Source organism: Dama dama, chromosome 3 (genome assembly GCF_033118175.1).
Source record: "Dama dama isolate Ldn47 chromosome 3, ASM3311817v1, whole genome shotgun sequence".
Lineage (NCBI taxonomy): Eukaryota > Metazoa > Chordata > Mammalia > Artiodactyla > Cervidae > Dama > Dama dama.
The window spans coordinates 44,178,245-44,189,216 of record NC_083683.1 but is presented as its reverse complement, the minus strand read 5'-3'; positions in this window follow the sequence as shown (position 1 = coordinate 44,189,216).

Below are 10,972 nucleotides of genomic sequence, written 5' to 3'. Positions count from 1 at the left end.
CTGGGGAGGGCAATGGCTACCCATTCCTCTTTCTTGCCTGGAGAATTACCCACTCCTGTATTCTTGCCTGGAGAACTACCCACTCCTGTATTCTTGCCTGGAGAATTCCACGGACAGAGGAAACTGATGGGCTACAGTCCATGGGGTCCCAAAGAGTCAGACAGGACTGAACACTTAACACTCACGTTCAAATGGAGGCTCAAGTTCCCGTGATGAGTTTAGAGACAGAAACAAGACCAGAGCCAAAGCCGCTAATTCCCAGTCCAGTACTCTTTTTCCGTGTTTTTTTTTTGTTTCCACATTTTTTGGGGGATTTACAGCTGCAAAGTCACAGTGGTGGAGAGGGTGTGGGTCTCAGAATACATTCAGGGTCCCTCTTTCCAAACCTAAGCCTGTCTGTGGTCACAATAGTTACCCCCCACTCTCATTCTAGCCATGCTCTAGGCCCCTGCAATTCCAGAAGAGACCCTGTGTGGGCACAATTCCTCCTGTCAGCCTTAAGGCTAGGCCCTAGGAAGAACCTCTTTGCAGCTTGCCCCTCCTCCCAACATATCAGCTCAGTTGGGGGCGTGCCTCCCCTCTTTCTCTCTCTACCCCACCAGTCAGGCAGTCCCATGACACAGAGCAAAGCTCTGAGTGGGAGATTTGCTAGAGCCCTGAAGAGGGTGGTAAGTTGTCTGGAGGCCCAGCTTCACTGTGGGCCTAGAGCAAGGCCCTTCCTCTCTCTGGGCCTCAGTCTCTCCATCTGTAGAAGGGGGCTGTAGGCTACACTTATGGTGCTGTGTGTCACCCCAGCTGTCTGTCTACCGTCTACACCCCCACACCTGAGGTGTGAGGTGTGAGGTGGCCCCAAACTATTTTGGAGGGACCTGGAAGTGGAAGGGCCTGGGTGGGTTGCACCCACTACCTTGGGCCAGTTTACCAGAGGAAGGGCTCTCACAGTCCGCAGTATGGCGGTATGTATGTCACTGTTATTGGATGACATTGATGTCCCTGCCTGGTGCCCCCTGCCCTCCTGGGGGTGAGGACAGACAAGGGGAGGAGTCCCAGTCATCCCTTTGGGGCTTGATGGTTCGGGGGCTTGTGGACAGAAAGGCACGCTTGCAAGGGATGACCTGCCGTGTGGCTGTCCCTGATCCCAGGAGCGTCTTCAGAGCCAGCGCTGAGCCCAACTTATTCTCTGCTCTGGACTCAGGACAGCGAGTTCCTCTCCCTCCACCCCCACCCCTGGCCTGGGCACTGTGGTGGCCAGGGGGGTGGCCCGGGGGACAGGATTTTGTGAGGGGACTTAGAGTGCTAGGGAGAGGAGCTCACGGGGATACTGGCTGGCTTTCTTTTCCCGGGAGGCCATATGCACAGAATGTGTAGGGGGCGAGGTCTCCCACCTCTCAGCTCGCTGAGGGTATATGGTCTCAGCAGCCTTGGGCTTGTGAGGAGATGGAGTCGGAGAGGGGCTGTCAGGCAGGCTGGAGAGCCCCCAGGAGGGCCCCAGGGCCCCCCTGTCTCAGGGAGGGCCCCTACAGCACCACCAACGTTACCGTGGTCAGGGCAAGGCTTTTGGTGGCTTGGAGGGTGAGCGGCTCCCTAACTCCTCCATTTCATAACCTACATGTGGCCAGGAGGAAGAGGGAAGGCAGAAGGAATGCAGGAATCTGGTCAGGCCCTGTCCCAACAGGCCAGGGTGGTAGGACCAGGCTCCCTGTGGGTTCATGTGCTCCTCAGCCAGCCTGGTAGCTAAGCAGCCTGCACAAACAGCAGGAACACAGAGTGGCTCCGGCGTGCGTGCACATGTGTGTGCCTGTGCTGGGGGCCTCCTTGCCTCAACCCCCAGATGGGGATCCTTCTGGTTACCTTATAGTTACTGTCACATGCAGGCCTGAGGATGGGGGTCTGCCTGCTGCTTTTCTATTTGGCAGGCCTGATCCATTTATTAGCTCCTTTAATCCTTGCAACCCGACAGACAGGCACCCTATTACCAGCTTTATAGGCCAAGAAACAGAAGCTCTGAAAAGCTGCACACACAAAATGTCACGGAGTAAGAGAGTGGTAAAGCCAAATCGGAGTTCAGACAGGTTTTTCTGACTGTAGAGTCTAGTTTTCCCCCAGGCATGTGGAGACACGTGTGCACATGAGGGATGTGTGTTTGCCTATGTGTGCAGATGTGGGCTTTGATGGCAGACCTGTATCAGTCTATCTAAGGATGCTATCTATCTACACCTATAGATAGGTATAGGCATGGATACCTGTGCCCAGGTATGGAGGTGTGCACACCATGCTTATGTGTGAGCATGTGACTCACATATGTACACATGGGCATATTTGTGCATATATGTTCACACATACACACACTCGAGTGCACATGTGTGCACCCGTGCGCATGCTGTGTTCCTGTGTTCACATCTGCACACAGCCGTGAGCCTGTACATGTGAGGTCCTCTCCAAAGGCTGACCTTGCCCTCCTGCTCACCCACCTTGTGTCTCCTTCTCAAGCTCCTCACTCAGTGCCAAGATGGGATGTGTGGGACTTCCCTGGTGGTCCAGTGGCCAAGACTCTTCACTCCCCATGCAGGGGGCCTGGGTTAATCCCTGGTCAGGGAAGTAGCTTTCCTGGTGGCACTTGTCAATGAAGGAGGCGCAGGTTCCATCCCTGGGTCAGGAAGCTCCTCTGGAGAAGGAAATGGCAGTCTACACCAGTTTTCTTGCCTGGGAAATCCCACGGACCGAGGAGCCTGGGGGGCTACAGTCCATGGTGTCACAAAAGTGTCAGATACAATTAGCGACTAAATATCAACAACAACAAACAGGGAACTAGATCCTGTGTGCCATGAGTAAGATTTTGCATGCTAGAGCTAAAAGATCCCACATGCTGCAACTAGGACCTGGGACTACCAAATAAATAAATAGTTAAAAAAAAAAAAAAAAAGGGGATGCATCACGGCCTCGCTGATGGCACTACGTCGTCTGGGGATTTGGAAGGAAAACCATTATGGGGAGGGACAGGATTGACAGGGATAGGCTGCCCCTGTCCTGTACCTCCATGCTGGCCTTCTCTACCCTGCTCCCTTAAGGCTCAGCCCCCCACCACCCAGGAAAATGCTCCAGCGGTCCCGCAGGAGAGTGCCAGGGCCGGGAGGAGGCGCCTGTGAGGTCTGTGTCCTGTCCCCACAATGTGTGTGCCAGGCAATCCCCCCTCAAGCCAAGATGGGACTCCCCTGTGCCTCCTGGGTGTGGGGGAGAAGGGCTGAGACCCCAGCCCCAGGAACGGACCACTACACCGCCCTCTTGCACGGACGCCCTCGGGCTTCTGAGCCGCGGACGTGCAGGCGGAGCAGCGGTCGGCAGGGGGCGCTCGGGGCCCGCGGATGGCGATGCGAGGCGCGCCCCGAGGGGGATGGGTACTAGCAGGGCGGGACTGAAACAGGTAGGACTCACCTGAAGTGGGAGCGGGCAGTGACAGGGAGAGCGCCGACTTTGTGCCAGGAGGAAGTTTCCAAAGAGGGACAGATGCACACCCTCTTCATGAAGGATCTGACCCTCCCCGCCCCCGATAGACTCACAGACCCTCCGAGGGATGGGCACAGGGGTGCCCCCTCCCAAGTCTGGCGCCTTCTGGGCTGGTGTTTGAGGGCCCTGGGCGAGCCGGAGGGAGGTGAGGGTGACCCACTGGTCTGACCCACTGGTGTGCTGGGCCTCTGTGGCAGTGAGAAGGGGGCGAGGGCCCTGGACTCAGATGGGCTGTCTGATCCAGCTGGGCCTCACCGGGACCCTAGGCAGGGCACTCAAGCTCTACTGAAAAGGCGGCAGTGTCTGCTAGGTGCCCAGCACTGGCCTTAACACAGTGGCCATGGAGCTTAATACAAATGGCCAGAGTCTCCCTCACAGCAGGTCTGCACATTTCTTCTATAGATCTTTAATGAGCACTTGCTGAGTGCCTGGTCCTTTGTGAGACCCTCTGGGTACAGTGATGAGCACTGTCACATGGGTAGCACCTGCCTCCAGGAGCTTAGGTTCTAGTGGGAGCAGGCATCCTGTGGCTTGTCCTTTGATTCTCCAAGAATGGAAAGAATGTGAAAGGCGCTCAGTCATGTCCGACTCTCTGCGACCCCATGGTATAGTCCATGGAATTCTCCAGGCCAGGATACTGGAGTGGGTAACCTTTCCCTTCTCCAGGGGATCTTCCCAACCCAGGGATCCAACCCAGGCCTTCTGCATTGTATGCGGATTCTTTACCAGCTGAGCCGCCAGGAAAGTAATGATGTAAAATAAAGGTTGGCAGGGAAGGTTCTTTTATTTCTTGTCAAATACCGGGCTGGGAAGATTCCAGATCTTACTGTTCTGCTCCGATCCTCTGTCTCTGACCAGAGAAGTCAGACTCTGACTCTCCACTCTCCATCTGACTCAGTTGAGGCTAGAGCCTGGTAATGCCCTCGAGGCCGGGCACAGCCTGGCCCCCAGCTTGACCAGTCTCCTCTCATTCTACCCCTCGTCCCTCCACTGCCGCCTCCTCACTGGCTTCCCTGCAGGTCCTCAAATATGCCAGGCAGGTCCTGCCTCAGAGCCTTTGCCCTTGCTGTTCCCTCTGCTGGGATGCCCTTCCCCAGGCATCCATGTGGCTCCCTGCTTCACCCTCATGCGGGTTTTGATGAAATGTCCCCTTCTCACTGAGGTGTTCCCTAATCTCCTGTGACTCACCCCACCTGCAACATTTCCTCTGCACATTTCCACTTAATTTTCTTCCTGTTGTTGTTGTTTAGTTGCTAAGTTGTGTTTGACTCTTTGCGACCCCATGGACTGTAGCCTGCCAGGCTCCTCTGGCCATGGGATTTCCCAGACAAGAGTACTGGAGTGGGTTGCCATGTCCTTCTCCAGGGGATCTTCCTGACCCAGGGATGGAACTCACGTCTCCTGCATTGGCAAATGGATTCTTTACCGCTGAGCCATCAGGGAAGCCCAGTTTTTCTCCACAGCATTTATCATTTCCATCTGGCCACCTGTATCTTTTATAATATGTTTCTTCCTTATCTGTCTCTCCCCATGAAAATGTAAACTTCATGTGAGCAGGGATTTGAGCAGATTTGTTTATGCTGTCTTCTCAGAGCCTAAAACATGTCTGCTACACTAGGTGCCAATAAAATATTTATCAAGTGAGTGTTGAGAGCTGGCTCTGAGTGGCACGCATCTCTTGGTGACAGGGGCTGATGACAGGGAGGTGCCTGACTTTTAGGCCTCAGCTGAGTTGCAGCTGCCACAAACCTGGGGGTGGGGAGGAGGAGAAGGCAGGAGTGTTTTGGTTCTTTCTTGCTCTTTTTGGAACTGAAGTTGAGTGGCTATGGTAATATCCACCAAACATGCCTTAGTTGAAACAGGGAGATGCAGGTCTCTCCCTTTGAAAAAAATTAAATTAATACAAAAATATAGCAATCAAAGTGGGGGAGGTGTTCTCTTTCTTTCTTTTCTTTCTTTCCTTCCTTCCTTCTTCCTTCCTTCCTTTCTTTCTGTTTTCCCTCAACTACCTCCCATCGCTAACAACCACCAATCTAGTCTCTGTTTTGGTGAGTCTGGTTTTCCTGAATTCTTCATGTGAGTGAGATCATGCAGTATCTGTCTTTCTCTGTCTGTCTTCCTTCTCTCAGCATAATATCCTCATGGTTCATCCATGTTGTTGCAGATGGCAGGATTTCCTTCTTTTTATGGCTTAGTATGTATACCACAACTTTATCTCTGCAATAGGTTATTTCAGTATCATGACTGGAAGAAAGTTGTCTGAACTGCAGATACCTCTTCAAGATAGTGATTTTGTTTCCTTCAGATAAATACTCAGAAGTGGATCATGCGGAAGGTCTGTTTTTAATTTTGGAGAAACTTCCAATCTGTTTTCTACAGTGGCTGCACCAATTTACATTCTCACCGACAATGCACAAGTTTTCGTTTTTCTCCACTTCCTTACCAACACTTGCCGTCTTTCAGATGATAGCCATTCAGGCAGGTGTGAGATGCTACCTCATTGTGGTTTTGATTTGCGTTTCCCTGATGATGAGTGATGCTGAACATCTTTTCACGTGCATGTTGGCCATCTGAATGTTTTCTTTGGAAAAGTGCCTCTTCAGTTCCTCTGCTCATTTTTAATTGGATTATTATTGTTGTTGTTATTTGCTAATAAAAAATCTTATTGGGGTGTAGTTGATTTACAATGCTGTGTTAATTTCAGGTGTATAGCAAAGTGAATCTGTTATACATATGTCCACTCTTTTTAAGATTCTTTCTCCTTATATGCCATTACAGAGCATTGAGTAGAGTTCGCTGTGCTATATAATAGGTCCTTCTTAGTTATTGCTGTTATTTGCTATTGAGTTTATATGAATTCTTTATATATTGATAATTCAGATATTAACCTCTTAACAAAGATATGATTTGCAAATATTTTCTCTCATTCCATCAGTTGCCTTTTCATTTTGTTGATGGTTTCTTTTGCTGTGCAGAAACTTTTTAGTTTGATATGTCTCACTTGTTTATTTTTGGGAAATGTCTGTGTTTCTGAACGTAGGGTTCCCAGCAGGGGGCTTGTAGGGTTACACATTCTCCACTGGGTCGCACATGCAGTACACCTTCTGGAAGCCGACATAGGCCTCGACCACCTTGTCGGAACAATAGCCTGGTCTTTAAGTTCCAACTGTTCCCAGTGGAAGGGAAACATTTCACCTGTCCATTCCATGCCGCATGTCCAAGAACCAGCCTCTTGGGTTTGAGTAAGGCCAACCTTTCAGCCCTAGGGATGGTGTTGAATCTGTGTTTACTTATCTCTAGAAGAAATGGAAACCCACTCCAGTATTCTTGCCTGGAGAATCTCATGGACAGAAGAAAATCTCATGGACAGAGGAACCTGGTGGGCTATAGTCTATGGGGTCGCAAAAAGTTGGGCCTGACTGAGTGTCTAAACAAGGACAGTAAGTCCCCTGCATACGAACCTTCAAGTTGCAGACTTTCAAAAGATGCAAACGTGCATGCTGGCCCCTGTATGCAGCTGTTGTACTGTAATACTATATTTTTCAAGGTACTGTACTGTAAGATTAAAAAGTGTTTTATTTTTTTTTTTTGGTTTGTTTTTTATGTATGTATTGTTAGTGTGAAACCTATTAGAGTACAGTACTATATAGCCAATTGTGTTAGTTGAGTAACTAGGCTCAACTAAGTCCAGTTGAACTTACGAACAAATTAGACTTATGAACCTGGTCTTGGAATGAAACTCGTATACAAACAAATGCCGGGGACTCACTGCACTTCAGCTTTCTTGCTTTTTTCTTTACACCTTCAGTACATACGCTTTCAGTTCTTTGCATTGAATCCTGCCCGTGAAATGCCTAGTCTGGTTTCCTGACCAGAATCCCAGCTGATACATTAAAGAAAGGAAAATCAACAAGACAAAGCAAGTTGTCCTAAACACTAGGAAGAAAACAAGACATGGTAATAATGAAATAGAAAATAAAAAGTAGGGTGGCAGTGGTAGGGGATAGGGGCTATTTTCAATGGGCAGGGCTTTCTGCAGAGGTGATGTTTGACTTGACAAATGAGAAGGAGCCAGACCTAGCGGGTGAGTATTCCAGGTGGGGTCAGGGTCTCTGGGGCTTGTGGGCTGTGACCTCCTCAGTGGAAGCCCGCCCTTGTGGGTGATAATTGAGGGAGTGGAGGCGAAGAGAAGAGATGGCTTAGTTTGTGGCCCCAGCTCTGAGGGTTTAGCCCTGGGAGCCTCCGAGCAGAGGCCTGACATTTGGTATCATACCAAAAGTATGTGCTTGGAAACGTAGTCCCGCCTCCCTTCTTCCCGCCCCACCCTCCCTGGGGGAGGGAAGCCTCTGCGCGCGGCTCCGGCTCCTTGAAAGTGCTGATCTCGCTGCGGCCAGTAGAGGGCAGTGGTTGCTGAGGTGCGCGCAAGCTGGCGGCTGACCTTTCCCCTAGTGTTAACTTGGGCGGTCAGTTTTCCCAGGGAACCGGGTTGGGTCACTTCCCTTACCTTCTGTAATCCCCAGTGCCCCCAAACAGATCTCTGAGCCCTGGCCTCTCCTTGGAGGGGCTGGGAATAGGAGAGGGAGATGCAGGTGAGGCTGGGCCGATGTGCAGACCCTTGCCTAACCACTCCTGGCCGAGTTCCAGTTACAGTGGGCTAAGGGGAAGGCTCTCACAATTAGCATATTTGCTATTGTTGCAGGAAAGGGGGACCCATTTCGGGGCCCTAGAGTGAGCTCTTGTCTAACACTAGGAAACGAACTGTCCAAGGAGACACACGAGCTGACACAGCAAGATAATTTATTGAAAAGGGTCGCTGGCCAGGATGGAGAGGAGGAGGGTAAGGGAAACCAGAGAACTGCTCTGCCCTGTGGCTGGCAGTCTCGGGTTTTATGGTGATTGGATTATTTTCCAGGTTGCCTTTAGCCAATCATTGTGACCCAGGGTCCTTCCTGGTGGCACGCACATCACTCAGCCAAGATAGGTTCCAGTGAGAAGGATTCTAGGAGAACATGTGGACTGGCGTCGCTCCTGTCTCCTCTTGACCTTTCCCAAATTCTTCTGGTCCGTGGTGGCTTGTTAATTCCGTGTTCCTTACCAAGATCTCCGGTAGTAAACTAACTCATACCAATGGTTATTGTGGTGCCTGGCCAGGTTGGACAGTGTCATGTTTCCCCTAACACTATTATTTTTATTTTAAAGCATTTAGTATGTGTCAGGCCCCGTTCTTTTATCATGCGTCATCTCTTTAAAACTTCACACCAGATCTGTGAGGTAGGTACTCAGTCTCTTGGAGGTTGCCCAAGATCACACAGCAAGAACTAGGATTTGCTCTACTTGCCACTTCTCAATTTCTCTCCTGCTGCCTCCAAGGAGGGCATGTTGCCCAGGGACTTGAGATGAGTAGGGAAGGGATGAGCAGAAGGGGATCATCAAGGGGTGACCTGCTGGAGCACTCATCTGCTCCTTTGTTCTGCAGATGAAGAATCAACTCCAGAGAGGAGACAGTGCCTCCCCAGGGTCCCACAGAGATCACACGGTTGGCCACAACAGAGGGGACTTGGGCACTACAGGGGACCATGAGTTGGATCCTGGGCAGGAGCCAGAATTCCCTGGAGGGCAAGGACCCCTCTATACCCCTTTATACCCCACTCTTCCCTCCTGTCCCCAGTACAGGGGCAGCACATAGCAGATGCTCATAAAGTCCTCCACAATGAGTCAGTCTTGCATCCCTCAGTAGCTGTAGTCATCTGCCATTCATGACTTCATTCATTTACTCAGCATTTAGTAAGCGCTGACGGAGTGCTCGGCACCCTGCTAGATGCTGGGATGCACAACTGAAAAAAACACAGTGCTGGCACCTGTTAGCTTATCTCCTGGTTACAGGGGGTTACTGCGGGTTACAGGGTTACCCCCCCATTATGACTTGTGCACCCGTAGTTTTGCTCATTCCTCTGCTCAGCCTGGCACTTACAGTCTGCTCTCTGCTCTGGCCAGAGGCTGAGCAATCTGCTCCATTCCCTACCCCAGGCCATTTCCACTTCCTTCTTCTTTGCCAGCCCAGACACTCCCTCCTCCAGGAAGCCCTCTTTGACTAAGGCCCCCAGCTGCTCGACAGACCCCAGTGCTGAGGTCTTGAGCTCTGCCCAGCTATCTTTGGTTCTATCTGTCTCTGTTTCTGTGTGAGGCACTTCCTGCCTCCCCTCCACCATCAGGCTCTGGAGTTTCCCAAACACAGGGACTACCTCCCTTCCAGCTATTTTTCCTCAGGTCTTAATAGACCAGAAGAGGCAGGAGGGGAGGTCATGCTGCCAACTTTCAGCACACAGAGCCTGCCTTGGTCTCTGGACCCCAGAGCCTCTTAGAGGAAGATTTCTCTGGAATCGCAGGGCACTCACTTGGCAGTCCTGGCCTGAGACCCCTGAGCCCTAATCTTTCATGCTGAGCCTGGGGACTCAGGCTGGGCTCCAGCTGTTGGGTGCCCATTCAGCCCCAGCGCCCTCTGAGTTTGAAGGTGGGGGCCTTCAGTATTCACTTCACCAAGTCCCGGCCTTGGCTGCTTTGCGTCTGTGTGGCGGGCAGCCTAGATGTGAACAATGGTTCCAGTGAACCAACGTGCTTTCTTTTACCTGCTGGGTGACCAGACTGACAGTGCTTGGCCTCTCTGGGCTTCTGCTAATTATACCCATCCTGCTCGTCTCACCAGTGTTTGGGAGGACTAGAGATCAAGGAGAAGAAAGAGCCAAGCCCACAGAGGGGCTTATTTTTGTCATTGTACTCAGAACAGGGCTGGTGCCCTTGGCCCCGTGTTCATTGATTCACTCCAGAGGCCAGGAGTGGGAAGGAGGAGGAGGGAGCTCTCATGAGGAAGGGGAATCGGGCTCCAGACTTCCTGACAACTAGTTAGGATCTGCCAGCAGGAAAGGGGCAGGAGAGCTTCTTGGATAGGGAGGTCATAGTTTCTCTCCCTCCCTTCTCTCCCTCTTTCTTTCTCTCTCCCTCCCCTCTCTCTCTCTTCACATAGTCACAGTGCTCCAACAGGCCAGGCCTTGCATTGACACCTGGGACAGAGTCCGAGGAGACACTCCCTCCCATTCATGGGACTTTTAGACTAGGAGACCTAAGTTGGGAGGTACACCATTCATTTATTCTTTCTTTAATTTTACTTTGACTGAAAACACGCTCTGGGCTGGGCACTGTGCAAGGCCCTGGGGAGGTAATGGGATACAGTCCCTGCCCGCAAGGAGTTTAGAGGATAAAGGGCACAAAAAGAGGCAAGGAAGCACTGCTAAAGTAGAGGATTAGGGAGGCTAGGATTCAGAGATGAATTCTGCTGGATTTAAGTATGTATTCATAAATGTTTGTGAGATGAGTGACCCTTATGTGCAGAGCTTTCTTAACAGCTTATGAGTCAAAGAATAAAATTGTTTTAACTAAAGGCTAATAAAAAATGCTACATATGAAGCAGTCA